Raw genomic sequence first — 19,087 nt, forward strand, 5'->3', positions numbered from 1 at the left:
CTTTTTGTAGTGATCTGCAACCATGTCTTTTCCTTAATCACACATTCCTCTGTATCCCCATATTAATGAGTCAGTCCTCTATTATAGCATGGCAATCTAAATTACAGCAAATTGTGCGTCTTCCTACCTGGTTAAATGGTGGGCAGGGATCAGGTCTTTTCCTCTGAATACTCCTAAAGAAAAGCACAACACCTAGCACAAAAAAGACACTCAGTCAATATTTATTGAATGAATGATTAAATAAACATAGGACTCCAAATCTAAGCATCTGATTGTTTAAGTTCACAGTTTAAAACTCAACACATGTCTTCTAAAAGGTACAGTGTATACTTAAAAAAAGAAAAGAGCTCTTTGATGTAACACAAAATACCTAAAACCAAAATATTTAAGACAAAATTTGAAAGACTTCCTATCACTAGTCTTCTCACAACTTCCAGCAAATAACTTTCATTTAATTAAGATAATTTTAGAGTGCTACCTGTTGATGCTTTAAAATGGCAAAGAGGAGAGAAAAATGGAAGTGTTCAACTCGGCTGAATGTTCTATTATGATTTTATCAACAAAGTATTAGTACTGTATGTTTTTAGCCTAGTCACAGAAATACTTATAGCCAATATTGTTTTCATTATTGTTGTTGTTTTCTTCCAGTTTTATTGAGATATAATTGATATATACCACTGTATCAGTTTATGGTGTACAACATGATTTGATATATGTGTGTATTGTGAATTGATCAAAACACTAAATTTAGTTAATATGCATCAGCTCAGTTACAATTTTTTTTCTTGTAATGAGAACATTACAATCTACTCTCTTAGCAACTTTCAAATAAATAATACAGTATTGTTAACTATAGTCATCCAATTTCATAGTGCTTATGAGATGATTATCATCATCCACTGAATGTCATCATCAATAATATTTAGTTATTTGGGGTCAGCTTCTAAACACTTTTACACGGATTATCTCATTTAATCCTACAATGCACAGCTGTCATGTTAAATAGATACTACTGTTATGCCCATTTTATGTGAGAAAAGAGAGGATTAAAAAAGTTAAGTAACTTCTTTAATGACTAAGAAGTGATTAAATCTGGATTCAAGTAAAAAATTTCCCCCCAATATTATTCCTACCCACATTTCTATGAATGTCTATCAAGCACATCCATCACTAAATTTTTATAGATGATTAGCTCTGAGGTTCTTGAGTGTTCGGAATTGTATCTTATTCATCTTTATATTACCAGCAGCAGTACTAGACACAGAATAGCTAGCTTGTTAAATATGTGTTAATGAAGGGAGCAACCTGCATTAGGATAAAACTAGTAATGATAAACAGGAAAAAAGAAACCCCATGAAATTGTGCCCTGCTCTCAGTAGGAACTCATGTACAACAGTGAACTTTTCTAAATTTGTTCAAGGTTAGAATACATCAGTATGCAAATTTTCAATTGGCATTTCACATAAAATACGAAATTAAATAGGAGATGCAGTTAACTCATAACATTTATTTGATAAAACTATAGGGACAGACACCCCAGTCTGCAACATCTTTTACTCTCTTTGGAACTTTTGTAGGTTCCCTCCTTTAAAAGGCCAGACACAGTGCTTGTGTTCAAAGGCAAAGGTTTGGCAAGTGACTTTAACCATTAGGAGCCCACTGCCTTTTTTGCAACAGCTGAGAACTGACCATATGTAAGATATTTCATGGTATAAACGATAACTCATTTAAGTAAATATTTGCCAGCATATTTGAACTAAATTTCACATATTGATTGAAATTAATCAGCTTTTTAAAAGCTGCCAGGATTGCAACAGCAGTGAGGAAGGCTAACTATTGTCCTCTGAGGATAAGGTAATAAATGGCTCTCTGGAGTTTCGAGAGGAGAATTTATTTTTAACCATCTGTGTTCTTCTATGTAGACATTCCAGTACATTCCCAATATTAAAGCTGTTTGTCAAAGTAGTGTTCTCTGAGATAAAGACAAGGAGACATTTTACAGGAAAATAAATGCATCCGTCCTCTTTCTTCAAAATAACTTAATAGGAAAAGCCCTGCAAGACATGAATAAAGACCTACTAGAATGGGATACATATGTTAAACAAGAGTCCTTCAAATATAACTTATAGGTTTCACTTTGCCCAATTTGAAAGAAGACTGCTTCTGTTTTGGAAGACAATTCCAACAGGTTACCTAACAATTATTTGTCTTAAAATCACAAATTGTTGACAAACTTCTGAAGTTTTCAGTCAGATACTGCCCTTCTGTTTGAAACCAAGGCAACAACAAAGCACACGCTTATCCTTGTGAGCCTCTATACCAGTAAAGAAACATTAACTTCACTCTCAATTTGTAAAGTGGTTTTTCAACTATGGCCACCTAATTCTACAGACTGTGTTTGATAAGATAAAAAGCCATTGATTATTTAAAATGAACTAGTTTGTTATAGTTTTCATTTCACACAAACACCTTAAAGCAGGTTCTTACTTACCTTGAGATTGGTATGCCGAGCTTTCTTTTCTTCTTTTGGTTATGTGTTAAACCTGCTTTTGTTTAGAACTTGTTCCTCTTTTTCACGTAGGTCAGTTACTTCCTTCTTTACTTCCTCCTTTCACATCATTTCATACTTGCAAAGTTTCCTGGCTCTAGAGGAAGTTCTTATCAGATGCACAAGAATTAAGATAAATTGCACGAGTTTTTGAGTAAGGAAGTCCAGCCCTTCATTTTTACCCAGTAATAATTCTCCAACTATATCAGAAAATGATTCATAAAGCCTAGGTGGTTTTTTTGTTGGAGCAATATTTGCAATCTCCACTTTATTTTTGTGTTTTTTTAAACATCAGAAATTTATTCTCTCACATTATGGAGGCCAGAAGTCCAAAATCAAGGGGGGGTGGGGTGGGGCAGGGGCGGTTCTTCTGGACACCCCAGGGGAGAATCCATCCAGGCCTCTCTCCCAGCTTCTGGTGCTTCCTGGTGATCCCCGGTGTTCCTCATCTTGTAGACACATCACCCCCATCTCTGCTCCATTGTCTCATGGCTTCTCCTCTTGTCTTTTCCTCTATGTATCTCTTATAGGGTCACTGTCATTGGATATAGGACCACCCAGATAATCCAGGATGATCTTTTCTCAGACCCCTCATTTAATTACACCTGTAAAGACCCTACTTCCAAATAAGGTTCTGTTCACAGCTTCCAGGAATTAGGATTTGGATGGCTCTTTTGGGGGCTGGGGGAGGAGGTCACCATTCAACCCACTACAATTCCTAAAAGAGTGTGCATTTTACCTTTTAATTTTTATAACTTTTTAAAAGTTTAATGCTGTGTGTAATCTTCAGGCAGTCCTCACTTTAGAATAAATAAGTCATTTTATTTGCACTTTAAAATTTTTAAAAAGAAATATTTTAAAATGTAGTAATGCATAGATCTTTATTTATTTGCTTGTATGTTAGAACAGTCCTTGTTCCAAGTACTATGTACCAGTGCCCCAGGTTACATCTATACATGTCAAACCAGTGTCCCAATTTTGGTTCAGAATATGCTAATATTCTTTTAAATTGATAAGACAGGATTTCCTAAAGTATATTCCAAAGTGTACTACTTCTGGAATTTTCTAGTAGAAGTTTCATCAAGTAAATTTGGAAAGTACTGCTTACCTGGAGACTCATAGGCACTCAGCATACTAAAAGCTATGAGCAGTCCTACAGCAAGCAAACAAAACAAAACCAAATATGAAAGAAAAACTGTGTAACTTCATTTAATAATAGTAGCCAGCATTTCCTGAGCACTATACTATGTATTTAAATCTGTTGTGCGCTACTCAGTAAATCCTGACAACTTGATAGGAGAGGACTCTATTCGTCCTTTCTTACAGAGGAGGGGAGGAAGGCAGAGTGGTGAGGTACTCACTCCCCCTGTGTGGCTGGCATTTTGCCTCCATCACCTGTGTGCTAAAGTCACCACACTAGCTGTCTCGCTAGGCTGAATGACAAGTCTCCATCACGGAACCCTTATTTAACAGCATCTCTCAGAGGACAACTCGGTGGAATACCAAAATGGGAAATGCTGAATTAGACAGACAAGATGGTAAAGTAACGGAAATTTTGCCTTTTATGTTGTACTGGAACTTTTTCAAGCACAGAGGATGAACTTTGCATGAGGCAGTTTAAAAGAAGATTTAGTTACTGAAATACCAATTGGACATTCGAAGAACAATATTGTCAATACTGACTGGACACTGTCATTGTGCCAGGCATTATGCTAAGCAATGGGGATGCAATAGTGAACAAACTCCCTTGCAGCACCTAAAGCCTAGTGAAGAGGCTGTACCCACAGATCTTTTCAGATCAAGACGGTAGGAGCTAAGAAAGACACCGTTATGCACAGGGAACAGTGGGAGCAAGGAAAAGAGGCACCCAGCTCACAGCTGTCAGGGAAGGGAAGACGTGAGCAAAGCCTCACAGAACACGAAGGAGATAATCAAGGCAGAATAGGAGTGTTCTAGGCAAAGATCTCAGAGTGAAGGAGGTTATGAAGTTGTGAAGCTTGAAATGTGAATTCAGTCTTCAGTCTACCAATATTTTAACTGCAACATTAACCACCCTTCCAAGTAATAATACACACACACATGCACACAATCTGCAAGTAATGTAATAAATACAATATTTATGTAAGATTATACAGTCTACTCTAGAATTCAGGACAGCTGGAAGTTCATCTGGATTTTGCTGTTTGAACTTAGGAAAGTTTTAACCCTTTATCACTTTAGTTTTTCTAAAGATAAATAAAATGAAGGGATATTCCCTGGCCTTTTTCTCTAGATATGATTTATTTTTAAGTAATAGATATAACCATTCTTTGAATTTACAGAAGAGATGCTATATATATATTTTTTCAAAATAGAATTATTGTATAATCATCATTTATATGGATCAGATATTATGTCTTGAGTTCTGTTTTCCTACCTTCCTATCTTTGGCCTAGCAAGACACATTTTTATTGTCTTCTTACAGTTCCCTTTTTAATCATAGCAATTATAGTTAGGCTTTCTTTTCCTTCTTTTCCTTCCACCACGTCCTTTGGGTAGCAGAGGGCGTGGGAGGTAAATTGTTCTCTAGTGTAATTTGGACTGAATAGTTTATCCAGATAATCTTTCTTCTCCTATTATTTGATGATCAACAACCAATTTACTTAACTGTGATTAAAATTCCTAGCAATTTCTTTTGTGTCAGTTAAAATCTATTTATTTTAACCATGTACTTTTCCAGATACTTGAACTGAGTAATATTGGTGATGACAGACGTGGAAAAATGTTTGTGAATGTGGATTTTATTTGAAAGCATGACTGACTAAAAACATCTTCCTGGATATTCTGTAGGGAGCCCCCAAACTCCATGCTACTGGTTAAAGGCATTATGGAAGCAAACATTTTAGCATAAGGCATTATGTTGCCTGGGAAAGGTAGCCTATTATTAGCTAGAAAATTCATTAATACTGATGGGTTTATGGGATTAGCCAAAAAGCAACTAGAGCTTTAATGGAATGAGTCACTGCCTTTCAACTAGTAAAGTTTCACTGTGTGGGCCAAGGAGTTAAGAAAATTTTAAAGTGAGGAAATTGAGCAGTTGAAGGTGAGGAGAGAAGGCATGAATAAGAAGAGGTCAAAATAGAACCACTGTTGCTGTTGCTTTAGTTATGCTTAGTGTCAATCCTGTTAGCAGCTGGCAAACTTAAATCATATAATGTTGAGGGGATGGGAATGGATTTTACTGGAAGAGATCTGAGATATTATTTAGTCAAGGAATTCATTCCCAAACCTGAAAGTCTATCAAGATCACTTATGAAACTTTAAAAAAAAATACAAATTCATAGGACCCTGGGGATTCTGCTTCATTATGTCTGGAGTCGGGCCCAGGGATCTTCAGTCTAAAAGTTAAGAACAATACCAAGGAATTTCTGAGTTAGAGCAATAAGGGATTGCACAGACTGTGTGTGGGGGGGAGGAATTTTTACTTTTGATTTTACAGTCTTTTATACTATTTGATCTTTTTTCATAAACATGTCCCACTTTCATAAGAAAAAGGGACATTGACATCTCCTCAGATGATTTTGAATTGTGGCCAGGTTTGGGAACTATTGATATAATTGAACCCTCTGAGGCTCAGAGAAGTGATGTGATTTACTCCATAGAAAGTAGAAATCTAGACCAGATATCAAAACAGTCTCCTGATTCTGATCTAGTAATTTTCCTCTATACTATACCACCTCCGTGAGGAATAGATAAAAAGAAAGTCCCTAGATGTCCCCTTCAAGAGTCTATCTGCTTTTCTCTCCTTACATTAAGTCAGAATATATATGACAGGAAGTTAGAGATAAGAAAATGAGAGAGCAAAATCCATCAGGGATGCCATAGGCAGTGAACCATGAAAGATGTTACTCTATTGGTGGACCATTTTAAGCTATGAAATCTGCCACCTGAAACACTTGTCAGGACTAAAGAGACGTATATTGTTATGGTTCATTTAACAACTTAGAAAGGTTAGATTATGGTCAAGGGCTAAAAAAGAAGACACTGAAAGAAAAACAAAGTAAAAAGACCTAGGAATTGCACTCCTATGTATATACTCAACAGAAATGAAGGTCGTTTCTGATTATGACTGCTTTCTTCATAATGTCCCAAAGCTCTAGAAACATTCCAAATGTCCATCAACAATACAGTGGGTAAATGGAGCATGGTAAATCCACACAATGGAGTACTACACAACAATGAAAACAGCCAAGTTACTGATATGCACAAAAACATGGATGAATCTTACAAACTTAATATATAATTAAAGAAGCTATGCACAAAAGAGTACATGTTGTATGATTCCACTCCTGAAATCACGTAAAGCTTTCTACAACCATATAATGGTAGAAGTCGGAAGAAAGGTGATTATTAAAGACTGGGAGGTATATAAGGGAGCCGTCTCAGATGCTAGAAAATGTTCTATATCTTGATCTTTGTGGTGGCTACAAAGACGTATTTATATATAACCATTCATCAAGCTGTCCATTTCAGATTTATGCACTACATTATGTATCTTAATTAAAAAAAAGAAAGTGGAGATGAAGAGTAAGACAATACCTTTAAAAGTCATGAAAAATTGAGGTAGCTAGATATATGTTTTTATTCATTCAGATTACCATCTTCTTTGGTAAACTGGTCTACTAATTTGGGAGGGGAAATTTTGCTAAATTGCAGGTAGACTTTGAGCTGGATGAGTTATAACCTTATCTGGAACTTTCTGAGCCTGAAGGTTGGTAAAGGCTGGTGGTAAGAAGGATGGGAGTTATTAATGAAACTTGAGCTGCCACCCAGTCAAAGCAGGGAATTTCTACTTTCTGAGATTATGAATATGGTCTTTCATTGGCACACCTTGGCTTACTTAAGGGATGTGTTGCTGAAAAATAATATTCAATCTAAAAACACAGGTATAAAGCAATTTAACCTAAAAGGAATAATTCTGTGATCTTGGGCAAATAATATGACTTCTCCATCTTGCTTTCTTCATCTACAAAACAGCAATGGATTCAGTAATCCCTAAGATTCCTTCAAATTCTACTAAGTACAAATGAATAGTATAAAAATGGCCATCACATTCAGAAGATGATATTTCAAAGCAGTTTTCATGTTTAGCATATATTTCCTTTCACTCCAACTCCTTTTTCATCATAAGTCTTTCCTAATTGCTAGCGCATATCAGATAACATGACTTGAAGCTGGTTTCAACTTCAGTTGAACAACACTCCTTCTCCTTCCCTCGCTGTTTCCCCTTTTATTCCTTCAGATTAAAATAAATGGACATTGGGAAAGCTGAAAAAAATTGAAAACATTTTACTTCTTCATGAAAAAAATTGAAAGCTGCATAATTTAGCAGTCCAACAGAAGATACACCGTTCATCTTAGACTGTGTATATAATTTCACAAGTCAAATAATGGATAAACTATTTCAACAGATTTTTGGTTTTTGTTCATTTGAGGAGGAGAGTATTATAAACTAGGATTAATAATAGGCACCAAATCAGTCACTGGTTGATTCTGCCAACTTCTTCAGAAAATTCTGCAAGGTACATTATAACATATCATTACTTTAAAAATAACTGCACATATTTTGAAACTTTACACTGTAGTCAGACTGGATGTAAGAACTACTGGATAGCAGACACCTTTCTCCCAAGAACAGTGTCAATCACTATTACCATTTCAGACCTGGCACGGGAAGCAGGTACTAGGGGAGGCTCACTCATCAGAGGAAAGCATATTCTCAAGCCTTTGCTTGAAGACCCTGAGTGATCTGAGTTATACACTGTTTCTGAGCAGGAGGTTAGGGGGAGAGAGAGAATAGTAGCTGTTTAGAGTCACTTCTTTCCCCCCAAACTGAGATGGTGCCCTATATAACTTTATTCCCAGGAGGAGGAGTAGAGGGTGAAGAAAACAACAAACACTGACGGAGTGGGTAGGGCAGAGGACCTGTCTAAAAGGGTCCCAATAAAGAGGGCATCTTTTTCTCTCCCTGTGGGAAACACACTCTGGAAGCCAATTCATCTTCAGGTAAATATTGGTGAACATTCACCCAGAGCATGAGGGCATTTAGTGGTGAGGCATAAATTGTTAATAGTCTCAGATAAGCCAGTGTTATGCCCCAGCCAAGTCGATGTCTCTGAAACCCATTTTCTATGCTTCGTTGTAGATCACTGGCTTCTCATTAGTAGAGCAGGCTAATATCATGTTGTTCATTCTTAAGAGACATATCTCACCGTAATATGTTCCTTTTATTGGCTAGTTTATCAGAATTTGAAGACCATCTCCTTCTTGTCCTCAGAGTCTATCGTATCTCTAACATTAACTAGCTTGAGCCAGTCATTTAATCACAGAGAACCTCAATTTCTTCTCTGTAAAATGGATCTTAATGAGTTAATGGTTCTTAACTCTAGCTGTTCATTGGAATCTCATTAAGGAGCTTTAAGAATCTTGATGCTTGGGTTCCAGGCCACAAAAATTAGAGCAAAATCTCTGAGGGTGTAACTTGAGCATTACTAGTTTTTAAAAGGTCTTCAGGTATTTAAAGTCCCCAGCAAGCCGGTATTGAACAGTCAGGCCTCTTTTGAACTAATATTCTATGGCTCTGTGCTGTATGATCTTGAGAACCGCTTAACTCTTTACTTCAGTTTTCTTCACTATTAAAAGAGAACTTGAGGGACTTCCCTGGTGGCGCAGTGGTTAAGAATCCGCTTGCCAGTGCAGGGGACATGGGTTGGATCCCTGGTCAGGGAAGATCCCACATTCCATGGAGCAACTAAGCCTGTGCACCACAACTACTGAGCCTGTGCTCTAGAGTCTGCAAGCCACAACTACTGAGCCCTTGCGCCACAACTACTGAGCCTGTGTGCCACAACTACTGACACTGCATGTTGCAACTACTGAAGCCCGTGTGCCTAGAGCCCGTTCTCTGCAACGAGAAGCCACTGCAATGAGAAGCCTGTGCACCACAATGAAGAGTAGCCCCCGCTCGCTGCAACTAGAGAAAGCCCACACGCAGCAATGAAGACCCAATGCAACCAAAAATAAATAAATAAAGAGAACTTGAAACGTAGTGTTGTAAAAAAAAATCTGCAAAGTGCTCAAAGTTCACCACAAAAATATATGTTACTAAAAACTGCCAAGAATTCGCATGATGGCTAAAATGGCACTAATAGTACATACACGTTGATTTCACACTTGAGCATATGTCAGACCATTCTCTCATCTCTTTATGTGGATTTTCTTTTGTTAATTTCTGCAAGAATAGGGATGGGTGTTATTTACTAGTTTGGAGATGAAGAAGCTGAGGCCTACCCAAGGCCAGATCTCTTTCCAGAGCCTGAATTCAAACTCACAGCATGTGACCTGAATCTAGAGCAAGTGCTTTTAACCTCTACGGTATTTATGAACTGCCCTCCTTCTCTTTATGTAACCAAATGCCTGTGATGTACCAGATTAAACAATTCACAGAAGGGGAGTGACATGCTTAAAATGGCCTGAGGCTGGTAACCCTTGTGACTACCAGGGAGGGTGATGGAAATGACCTCACATTTAGCTCTGACTGGACTTAGTAAGCTGTTACACACAGAGTCTGCCCTCTTCTCTGTATGTACACGGACATGTCCTTATTCCAGACCACACCATCTCTGCCTGAACAAATGAAACAGCCTCTTACTGCTTCTTTATCCTACCCTGCTCACCCTCCAATACTGCCGTAAAGCTGACAGCGTGATATCTCTCAAACATAAATTAGACCACATCAGCCCCCTGCTTACTAAGACCCTTGAGTGGCTTCCTGTAGTCTTGGAATTACCTCACTTTTACTGATAAGGATTTTCATAATCTGGCCCCTGCTTCCTCCCTCCCTCACTGAACCCCAGACACATTTGCTGTCTGCGAACCCTCCACTGCGTTCAGTTCGTTCTTGCCTTTAGGCCCTGCATTAGCTGCTCCCTTTAGCACAATGTTACATCAGTGTATGTATCAACACTCAGGTAAAGAAACTGAAAATCACCACTATTTTGGAAGCCCCAAACTTGCGCCACCCTATGACACTGTCTTCCCTCATCTCCAGAGTAACGGCAATCCAGGTTTTTTCTGTTAATCATTCCTTGCTTTTCGTTACAGTTTCACCACCTATGTATATATCACTGAATAGTCTGGAAAACTGCAGAGCAAGCACAGACTCAGTTCATGTAGACATGGCAAGATCTCCACTGTTAAATGAGGCTCTCTGGAGAAGAGAAGTTGTGTTGAGCCACGAGACCACCGGTTGCCTCAGCCTCCTTGAGTTCATACAAAGTCCCTTCTGGTGGGCTGGCGTGTCTCTGGACAGGTCTAGGAAGTGGCATGAAAATGTACAGCTTATTGTCAAGCAGCTGGTGGGCCTCTAGCATGTACTAGACATGGATGTCTAGTGGAGACAAGGTCAGGGACAAAGGGTGCTCTGTATTTTCTGCTTCTGAGTATGGCCTTAAGGGGTAGGTCAAAGAAGAGCATTTCTGGGGGGTAAAAAGGGGCTTCAAGTATCCCGGCAGCATATTGTCAAGACAAGCCAAGTATAGGAAAGTATCAGGGCCAGGCTCACTGAGACCTTCTGTCCTTAGGCTTAAAAGGTTGCAAAATCTTGGTGGTTTCTTACTAAACTAAACATACTCTTACCGTACAATTACCACACAATACCATACAATCATGCCCCTTAGTATTTACCCAAAGGAGTTAAAAACTTATGTCCACACAAAAACCTGCACAAGGATGTTTATAGCAGCTTTATTCTGCTATAATAATGTAAATTGGTGCAGCCACTATGGAAAACAGTATGGAGATCAAAAAACTAAAAATAGAACTACCATATGACCCAGAAATTCTACTCCTAGGTATACACCCAAAGAAACAAAAACACTAATTCAGAAAGATACATGCACCCCAATGTCATAGCAGCATTATTTACAATTACCAAGACATGGAAACAACCTAAGTGTCCATTGACAGATGAATGGATAAAGAAGATGTGGTAGGCAGGTAGACAGATAGACAGACAGACAGACAAGCAGATAGATAGATACAGATACACAATGGAATACTACTCAGCCATAAAAAATAATGAAATTTTGCCATTTGCTGCAACATGGATGGCCTTGGAGGGCATTATGCTAAATAAGTCAGACAGAGAAAGACAAATACTGTATGGTATCACATATCTGGAATCTAAAAAATACAACAAACTAGTGAATAAAACAAAAAAGATGCAGACTCACAGATATAAAGGACAAACTAGTGGTTACCAGTGGGAAGAGGGAAGGGGGAGGGGCAATATAAGGGTAGGGGGATAAAGGGTTATTATGGGATTATATGAAGTAACGTGTGTGAAACTTTTGAAAATTGTAAAGCACTATAGAATTTAAAGAATGTTTTAGTCAATACATTTTTTAAAGAATAAAATATGCAAACATCCCTAAAAAAAAAAAAAAAAAAAAACTTGGAAGCAAGCAAGATGTCCTTTAGTAACTGAATAGATAAATAAATATCTAGACAGTGGAATACTAAAGCACTAAAAAGAAATGAGCTATCAAGCCGTGAAAAGGCATGAAGGAAAATTAATGCATATTACTTAGTGAAAGAGAACAATCTGAAAAGGCTACACACTGTATGATTCCAACTATATGACATTCTGGAAAAGGCAAAACTATGGAGACGGTAAAAACACCGGTGGTTGCTTGTGATTGGGGAAGGGGGGAGATATGAATAGGCAGAGTACAGAGGATTTTCAGGGCAGTGAAAACACTATTTATGATACCCTAATGATGGATAAATGACATTATACATTTATCCAACTCGTAAATTGCACAACACCAAGACTGAACCGGTAATGTAAACTATGGGCTTTGGGTGACTATGATGTGTCAGTGTAGGTCAGTTGTAACAAATGTACTGCCCTGGTAGGGGGTGTTGATAACTGGGGAGGCCCCACATGTGTGAGGGCAGGGAGTATATGGGAAATCTTTATACCTTCCCCTCAAGTTGGCTATGGACCTTAAACTGTTCTAAAAACAAAAGTCTTAATTTTTCAAAAAAGGTAAAAATTCAGCTTCAATGGGATCCATTACTTGCAACTAAAACTGTGACTGATGCACTGTGCATTTATTTATATTTTTACATTTGTTTATGTACTATGCTTTCAGATCATCTTAGGACATACTTTACTGGATATGTGTTGGAACTCTCCTGTTGTAAGGGACACAGCCTCAACTCAAACTGGCTTACACAAAATAGATTTATTGACCTTTATAACTGAAAAGTCCATGAGTTCAATTTCACTGGTAATCTCTTATTTCCCAAACTGCCTGATGGGTACATGGATGTTGATTACAATAATTTTCATACCTTCTTGAATATTTGAAATACTTCAAAATAAATTAGAACAAACCAAGATAAAACAACATGAAGTGTCTGGATCCAACAGCTCAAGAAATGGCATCAGCAATGGCACCTCCTCCTCTTGGTTGCACCCCCCGTTCCTCTGGAGGCCCTCTCCAGCTGGAATCTCCTGCAGCCCCAAGCTTGCTATATCTACAGCTGGCAGTTTAGTGGCAAGAGTGCCTGACTTCTCAACAGTTCCAGAAGTCCCAGAATTGACCACTGGCCTGAGTCAGGTTTCAAGTCAGTTCTTGGAAGAACTGTTTGACTCAGGGTGTATGATGCTCTGATGGGTTAGGCCAAGCTTGCCTGTCCTCCCCCGGAGCGGAGGTGACAAATGAGGTTAACTACTTCTCTTTGCCGGCTGATGCATGGTTTACAGAAGGACATTATGGAGTTTTGTTAAGAAACACAAGTGATCCTTTCTCTTCTTGAAGATTCTTTAAAGGAAAAAGGACAGGGACAAGACAACAGTTCTCTCAGGACAGAGAGAACCATTTCTCAAGTTGTCTCCCAAATTCTGTGGAGATCTTAAGGCAGTTCTAAAGCAGAATTATTGTCAGTAAGTCGAGAAGTATCAGCATTGTCCCACTGGTAGAGAAGGTAGTGGAATTATATTTTTGTCAATAAAACTAGTATTAATACCGTTCCCTGTGACAAAAATTGTCTCCTTGACCAAACTCTAGCCAGGTTCCTCTCAAGCCCTTTCTCAAGCAGGCCTCAACCTTGGCCTATAAAGACTTGAACAAATAGCAACATAGCTTCTAGTAGCTCAAGACTGAACCCCTAGGATGACCCTCACACCCCCTTAAAGTACCTGCCTGAGAAAACTCATTGCTGCCAAAAGACTTTACTGTTTGTTCCAGCCAATACTTAAAGATAGAGCCCATCTCCCAGTGTCTGTGGGATGGTAGGAGCCTAATTTTGATAAGTGCCGGTTAGCAAACCCAGATGGGTTTCATATGGACCTACCCCCACTTCGTCCTGCTTTTTGTAAGCTTTCACCTTCCTGACTCTGCTGAGCCTCTGCTCACCAACACCCCCATTCTCATCCTCCCTTTAAACACTCAGTCATCTCTGTATAAATCAAAGTTGAGTTCAGTTCACGCTGAACTCCTTTCCCTACTGCAGTAGTAGATTACTGATTATAATGTGTCCTTATCACTTTACCTAGTGCCTGGCTTTATCTATCTTTAATACTTGCATCACCACTAGGAAAAACTAGGAGCAAATGCTGTAGAACCCAAAACCTAGAGAAGAGTGCCCTCTACTGGCTAAAAATCTGGGTTTGGCAATGAACCTTTTTTTTTCACACTCAATTCCTGTATACATGCCAAGTCATCACTATCTTTGTTATAAGCATGACTTCTATGCACACTGATCATTAGAAACCATCTTACTCAGGGCCAGCAAAATCTGAGCGGGTAGTATGGCTGACTGTTCCAGCTAGTCGGCTCAGCTGTGGGTAGGCTGCTTGAAAGTACTCACCTAACGTTTCAGAAGACATCTTTATAAGCCTCCTCAAACTGGCAAAACAAACTCAGAAACATTGAGATATTCCACATAAATGCAATGACTCCTCCTTTATGCTACAGTACCAACGGGGTTTGCTGAGGACATTGTTTTGAAAATGTTTTAGCTTTATTGAGGTATAATTGACACCTTATGATACATTTAAAGCATACAGTGTGATGATTTGATATACATATAAGGATTCCCCAATTGAATTATCACATTCATCACTCACATATTTACTTTTTTTTCTTCGTGAGAACACAAGATTTACTCTCTTAGAAAATTTCAATTATACAGCACAGTACTGTCAACTATAGACACCATACTATACACTAGATCCTCAGACCGTATTCATCTTATATCTGAAAGTTTAAACCCTTCTACCAACCTCTCATTTCCCCCACCACCCCTCATCCCCTGGCAATCACCATTTTACTGTTTCTATGAGTTTGATGTTTTTGTTAGATTTCATATATAAGTGATACCAGGCAATATTTGTCTTTGTCTATTTCAATTAGCATAATGCCCTCCAGGTTCATCCATGTTGTTGAAAATAACAGGATTTCCTTTATTTTAAGGCATTTGAATAATATTCCACTGTCTACGTATACCACATTTGCTTCCTTCATCATTGATGGACACTTAGCTTGTTTCCATACTTTGGCTATCATGACTAATGCTGTAGTGGACATGGGACACAGATATCTCTTCAAGACTATGATTCTGTTTCCTTTGGATATATACCCAGAAATGGAATTGCTAGATCATATGGTAGTTCTATTTTTAATTTCTTGAGGAATCTCCATATTGTTTTCCATAGTGACTGTACCAGTTTACATTTCCACCAAGAGTATACAAGGATTTCCATTTTTCCACATCACTGACAGCTTTTGGTATCTCTTGTCTTTATTATAATAAACATCCTAACAGGTGTGTGGTGACGTCTCATTGTGGTTTTGATTTGCATTTCCCTGATGATTAGTGATGTTGAGCACCTTTTCATGTACCTGTGGGCTATTTGTATATCTTCTTTGGAAAAATGTCTATTCAAGTTTTTTGCTCATTTTTAATTGCGTTATTATTATTATTAGGTGTGGATATTAATATCCTGAATATTAATGAATTATCAGATAAATGGTTAGCGAATATTATCTCTCATTCTGTATGTTGCCTTTTCATTTTGTTGATGATTTCCTTCGCTGTGCAGAAGCTTTTTAGTTTGATGTAGGCTGATGACATTGTTTACCTGCACCTTCTTTGATCTTTTATTTTTTAACCCCTTATTTCGAAAAAAAATTTCTTTATTCCTTGTTCACTGTAGGAAATTTGAAAAATATAGAAACCTTAAAGGGGACAGTATTGACAAAATTACACTTTAAAAACTCATAAGAAAATTACAATGAGCAACAGTCCTAAAGTGGTCCTCTCTCCTAAACCTCTCTTAGAAATTTCTTGGCATAATTTCTCAGCAGTCGTTGGACTCCTTTGCTCTCCACCCAGATGGCTACTCTCAGCACAGGACCTCCCTTTCTCCTTCACTGAGGCCGTCGCCTGGAGCTGGAGGTTCTGGCTGCTTCCTCCTCTCCAGCTGTCTCAACAGCTCTCTGCTCACTCCCGCCAGTTTCAGAGGAAGAGCTCTCTTCCTTCTCCCGAAGGCAAGTTCCTCTCTCTATGTCCCCTGCCCCCCGCCACTGTATTCCTTCAAACAGTCTTCACTGTCCAACATCCTGAATTGCTCTTTCAGTTACAAAATCTATTTTAACCCCAGTGATCTGGCACATAGTATTATAAACAGTATTCTATTTTCCTTGTCATCACTGCTCAACTTTTTGATTGATCTAAACAGACTATTAACTCTATCCCACCTGCAGAAACTGCATTCACAAAGATTTGTATCTAGTTATTATTCTCCTTAACCTTTCTGCAATGTTTAGCACTTCTCATTACCCCTCTTTTTTGCCATCATACTTACCTCCTGGACTGGAGTCTCTTCTGCCTTCTCTTCTGGTTCTCTTCCTTGCCCCTGACTTTTTCTGGTCCTTTTCTGTCTCTTCAGGTCCTCTAACTCACAGGACTTCAAATGTTTTGGTCCCTGTACCCCATAATAAAAAAACTTTGAAAATTATGTAACGTCTCACACATTTTTAAGTTGATATGTAAATTTTTTCATAAGATTAAGGGTCACAAGGAATATAATATGTGACACAGTGAATATTGTGTATGTGCCTCTAATACATTTTTGACAAAACTATGGAGTTGTACCTTCAGTTTACTGAAAACTTCCACTATATAATTTAATTGGCAAACACAGTCTTCACTGCCGAACAAATCAATCAAAAAATTGACTGTGTTCCAACTCAAATAAATGTCTTAAAACCTGTCTCTGTGTCAACCATCTTGCTTCTAAATTCTAAGTCTTCGGCACAGAAAAGAAAGAAGTAAAAAAGGAAAAAGAAAAGAAATGATGAGGCATGAGGTCTTGCCACAGGTTTGCCACTTGGAGGAAGCTTCTTGCAGAAGCTCTGCAGTCTCAAACTTTCCCTTTGCTCTGGGGAACAAATACTCCAGAGGTATTCATGAAACTGAGGACAGTCATTAATTAGGATCCCTTAAACTATAACTTGCTTAATAAATGATACCCTGTAACCTGTCTTCATTGACTAAGCTCCCTTTAATTGTTCCTGCAAATTGCCTACCCTCCAAACTTCAGGTAGCCTAGACAATATGTCGCAAGCCTCCTTTAACTGTTCTCTATAGATGATACTTCTAACATATGGGTCGCTATGGTAATGGTTGCTTAAGTTTTTTTTTAGGAACTTGGAGTATTTGTTTAGTTCAAGTTCAAGCTAAGTTCAAGTTCAAGCTAAGTTCAAGTTAAGGCTGTTTGGGACCACTGACCCTCCAACTGGGCCTGCATGAGTGTCCCACAGATGACCTTTTGATGTCAGAGGGCCAAAAACTCCACCCTCAGAGCTTGCTAACACCGCCATTTTCTGATCATGCATCCCACGAAGAAGCATGTAACTCAGATATGCCTGCACAGAACACTGATTACCTCACCTTTTTCCTACTTCCAATCTCCTTTCCCCACACCTAAGACCACTCTGCTTCTCTATTCTATAAATATCCTGAGCCCCTCACCTTTGGGAGGCAAATCTGAGACTTGTTCTCTTATCTTCTCACTCGGCTGCCTCGTGAATAAACCCTTTATCTGCTGCCAACCTCCATGCCTCAGCATTTGGCTTGCCATGTGTCGAGCAAACGAACCTGGTTCAGTAACGTTTACACCTGGAGGAAATGCACAAGAGTAAAATTCTGGATAGATGGATGGATGGATGGAAGGATGGATGCACAGATGAGAGGCGTGCTCTCCTACTGTAAAATGGGAGAAGGGCAGTTGTGAAAGAGAAATTGGGAAAGGAGAACAAGCAGATGGGGTACTTCACAGGCAGATGAGTTTCAGGAAAGAGTTCATGTAACAGCTGGGAATTCGTAAATTGATTTCTTTGAAACTATCTGTGTGCCCCAGCACTCCTTGAAACATTCCAATATATGCATATCCTCTTCTGAATTGACTTTTCTACAAAATTAGTTACTTGTTACTTTCTCTGTATTTTTTCTCTTGGAGAATTGACTCATTCTCACAAATCCAATTATCACCCCTAGGTGGATGACTCAGAAATCTATTGATCTCTTTTTACATTCAGAAACACCAACCAGATGTTTCTACTTGAAGATCTCACATTTAACTAGAGATTTTCACATCAGCATGACAATAAAATCTATTTAAAATTTAAAATTTGTGTGTGAAGGTGTTTCTTCAACTACCCCGAGCCTGAGATAAAATTCAAGTGTATCACCAACAACCTAATTGTCTCTGGCTTGAACTTGCACTGGACAAAGGCAAAATCACAATCTTCCAGCAGGCTCTTCGGTCTGCCCAGCTGCTGGGTGATTCAATGAGTCTCATGCAGATTCAGAGTGAGGACTGGGTATGCTACATTTTGTGTGAGAAAGAAAGAGAAATAAAAGTATTTGAATATGAATACAATATATATATGCATATATATAGATAAGTAGATAGGTAGATATAGATAGGCAGACATATCTGCTCATATTTTCAGAAGGAAACTCTGTAAGGTAAACCCAACACTAATGAAAATATCTACTGGGATGGGGGTTGGGACATAAACAGTATTAAATGAACAGAAATGGAAGCAAGACCTCTTGGAGTATACTTTTATGAAATTTTGACTTTTGAATCATGTAAATATTTTACACATTTTAAAAAAAAAGTAATCCCTAAAACTGAAAATATTTTAAAAGGAAAGATACTAACTGTATATCAGAATTTAACATAACCAGACAGAGGAAACAATTACTTTAGATCACTCTAGAATATTGTATTCTTGCTGCAAACCTTTGGAAAGATATATTCTAAGGTCAAAAAGAGCTTCAAATTCAGTGGTTTTATTGTTAATAGTAATATTGGTATTGTTATTTGGAAGTCATTTTATGTATATTATAGAGCTAAAGCAAATAAATAATTATGCCACTATAAAATAAAATTTTCATTTTAAGAGAGGAAGTATA

The 19,087-nt window shown here is 38.1% G+C and overlaps 1 protein-coding gene across 3 annotated transcripts in view; it reads right to left on the reverse strand.

Annotated features, from left to right (window-relative positions):
* GAPT (GRB2 binding adaptor protein, transmembrane) overlaps positions 1 to 19,087 on the reverse strand; it is a 52,673-nt gene that overhangs the window by 9,314 nt on the left and 24,272 nt on the right. Inside the window, exons 1-2 of one of the 3 annotated variants that reach the window (XM_082457422.1) lie at positions 18,362 to 18,491; positions 128 to 16,586 (exon numbers count right to left, since the gene is read on the reverse strand). The gene's annotated coding sequence lies outside the window, so the exon portion shown is untranslated. Of the gene's footprint in view, positions 1 to 127; positions 18,492 to 19,087 lie in introns of those variants that run through there. The other 2 variants (XM_082457423.1, XM_082457424.1) reach the window with 2 other exon arrangements.

This window comes from Balaenoptera physalus, assembly GCF_965194825.1.
Source record: "Balaenoptera physalus genome assembly, chromosome: 3".
Classification (NCBI taxonomy): domain Eukaryota; kingdom Metazoa; phylum Chordata; class Mammalia; order Artiodactyla; family Balaenopteridae; genus Balaenoptera; species Balaenoptera physalus.